Source organism: Fukomys damarensis, unplaced genomic scaffold, assembly GCF_012274545.1.
Source record: "Fukomys damarensis isolate Sample0158 unplaced genomic scaffold, DMR_v1.0_HiC HiC_scaffold_25, whole genome shotgun sequence".
NCBI classification, from domain to species: Eukaryota; Metazoa; Chordata; class Mammalia; order Rodentia; family Bathyergidae; genus Fukomys; species Fukomys damarensis.
In genome coordinates, this window is record NW_022900937.1 from 15,388,983 (window position 1) to 15,392,050 (window position 3,068).

General features: G+C 48.1%; 1 protein-coding gene across 2 annotated transcripts in view; it reads left to right on the plus strand.

Annotated features, from left to right (window-relative positions):
• The window catches only part of Aph1b (aph-1 homolog B, gamma-secretase subunit), a 121,152-nt gene that overhangs the window by 91,872 nt on the left and 26,212 nt on the right, over positions 1-3,068 (plus strand). The window lies entirely within an intron of this gene.

Genomic DNA, 3,068 nt, shown 5'->3' on the forward strand with positions numbered 1-3,068 from the left:
CGTCCGCTCCTGGGCTCCGGGCTTCCCGGGCTGCTTTTATGCAACTCAACCCCAAAGGCGTGATGTCACCATGCGGGGGGAGGGGGCACCCAGCCTCCCGGAGGGCTGGCGCCCCAGGTCCGAGGTGAGTTGTAGCCCTGGGGCAGCGGCTGACCTGGGGAGCCAGTCCTCCGCCGCTGGAGCTGCCGGGAAGCTGGCGTTTGTCTAGGCATCCCTTCTGCGTGTGGCCTTGATCCCTCACTTCCCCTGCTTAAAAGTCCAATGCTATCTGGGCCAAAGCACCCTCCAGGGCCCCTGTCGTGTGCCTGCTTGGACTGGGCGCGGGTTAGTGACCAACAGCCAAGAGGCTGCGTTCAGGTGAGAATTTCTGGACTAGCTGGTGTACATCTTGGTCTAGGACGGGTCTGAGCTGCTTCAGTCTGTATTAGCAATCCCCCTGGCTTGCTGCTGCCCACTTTCCTCTCCTCCTCGAGTGCTTGCAATCTGTATGTTCACAAGTCTAGTGGTATGCGTGTACTGCCGGTCCCCTTTGTATTTAGCTCAAGTCAAGGTCTTACTAATCTGCTGCCCCCAGACCCCCTGAATCTACTTGCTGCTGCTGCTGTCACTTGCTGTCCCCACCACCAAGGTCATTTGCGTTTCTGGCTTTCCTGGGCACATCCGGAGTCTGCACTTCTTCAGGTGCTGGACCTGGTTTCTTTCTGTCCTTGTGACTCTGCCTGCTGCTGTCTGCACACCTGGCTCAGACCACACTGGCTGCAGAAGGGTTCCCATCCCTAGCCCTGGTGCAGGACCCTGGGTTTGTGACCTGGCCCATCACGACCTCTTCTCTTGACCACAGCAGCCGGACCAGCCCTTACCAATCCTAAATTTGTTCTGACTCTGGAGCTCCCCTTAGCTCCCAATGAAGCCACTCTCTCACCTTGACTTTGGAAGAATGGAGCTGTTTCCCTGCTGAGAACCACCACAAAGCAGATGCCATCCACATGTCAAGGAGCGTTACTGTCCTTTGGACCCTATCAGCTCAGCTATCCTGTGGGTAATAAAAGGCTTTGAAGATTCTTTAAGGAAGTTATTACAATGACAATCTTGTCATAGTCACTTGCAGACCACAGTAGGCTGTGGATGACCTTTTCTGCCCAATAAAAAGCCTTGAGCAAACTCTGGAGTGGGGAAGGAGTGTTTGTTTGAGGTTCTTGTTCCTATGTCTTTTGTCCTCAAAGTCATTCTGTTTAGGGTAACGCAAGAGCCTGGAAGAACCTCTGCAGGCCAGAGATTCAGACGAACCTGTGGAGGAGAATCCCTTGCCCTCTCAAACTGGTTGTTCAAGGCAAACTGGGCCATGTATCCATCTGCTGCTATTTCCTCCGAGGATGTTTTCCTATTGTGTCTGCCTAAATACGAAGTTCAGTTTCTCCTCCATCATGGACTTTTTTTTTTTTGTACCAGGGATTGAACTAAGGACCTTACACTTGCAAGGCAAGCATGGCACCCCTGAGCTAAATCCCCAGCCCTCCATCGTGGATCTTTGAGGGATCCCTAAAGATGGAGAGGTTAAAAAAGGGGGGAGATTAATTTTTAAAAATTAAATAAAAAAGGGCCAGGGGAGGCTGGACTCAGTAAACCAGTAAGTTAGAATCAAAAACTTGGTTAATTAGTAAGGAATAGAGGGCAATTAAAAGAGAATCAAGAATATAAACCAAAATTCAATAGTCTTAAGTGCTTTGAGTGAATTTTTAAAAATTTGTTCTTAGGTGATCAGAGGAGGGAAAAAAAGAAATGCGTAGAATAATCAAACTTCAAAAGTATTCAAACTGAGTGTCAGTCCCACGACCACCAGACCTAACACACCTAACTGGCTTAAATTCCCGCCTTTGGAACCCTTTCCAGGCTTCCTGGAGCTTGTGTTAACGAGCAGATGAAGGCTTGTTTTGCTGTCACCAAGGAGGGCCGTTGTCAGCCAATAACTAACCCATTACTCAATGATTGGGTTGGAAACTGGGCCTTCTGCATGCAAAATGTGGCAACTGGCCACCAAATGACACACCCAGGTGCCCGGGAATAGTGCCCCTTTGGAATAGCACCATTAAAACAGAGACAAGGGCGAGGCTGGTGAGTCACAGTCCAGGCGAGTACTGAGGAAAGGGGGCAGAGTTGTCAGGAGGTCTGGGCTGAGGAGCCTGCCCCACCGTTTCCACACTGGTGACCCTGGCTGCGGTTCCAGCTGTCCTTCACCTGCAGCAGGCATTTATCCCTGCCCCGCAACACCAGCAGAATTCACGTTTGTCTGGGAGGAGATGGGGGTGGTAGCGTTTTGTTCATTTGCATTCATTGATCTTCTATGTGCCAGGTACTGTAAAAGGCACAGTCTTTGTTCTTGGAGAGTTCACAAACATAAAACAAATAATCTCATGATTAACTATTTAATTACAATTGCAGTAAATGCGATGGAAGGTTGATATATAACCCAAAATGCCCACTGTGACCTGGGCGGTGATGGAAGAGATCATCAATGGGAAGTTAGATTTTATGGCTCCATAAAATCCTTGACATGCACAGCTATTGCCAGGCTCATCTTAGTGGATGGCGTTTGCTCCTTCCATGAGTTAATTGTTAGCCTTTGAGTGGAAAGTTTAGGTGTAGAGAATCTCATTTCTTTGGGTAAGAATGAGCTTTACAAAAAATATTCAGTTGGAAATGCATGTGGAGCTAGAGAAAGGACTGCTGGGAGGAAAAATAACATTTATTGAGCACCTACTGTTTGCCTCATGCTACGTGGCATTTTATTCTTAAAAGTCTGTCGTAGGGGATAGTGTTAGGTTTGCCATTGTACCTAAGAGGAATCTGAGGTTTGGCAAAGTTAATCCTTTCCTACCCCGTTCCCAGGGCTTTCAATGGTACAGACTCAATTCTCAACCCACATTCTCTGTGTTCAAGGTCAGGCCTGCCCTCTAAATGCCTCAGATGGGAATGTTTTGTCATTGAATCCCTCTAAATTGTGGATTCTCCAATTTTCCAATTTCTAGATGTTGTGATCATGTACTTTTTTTTTTTTTTTTTTTTTTTCT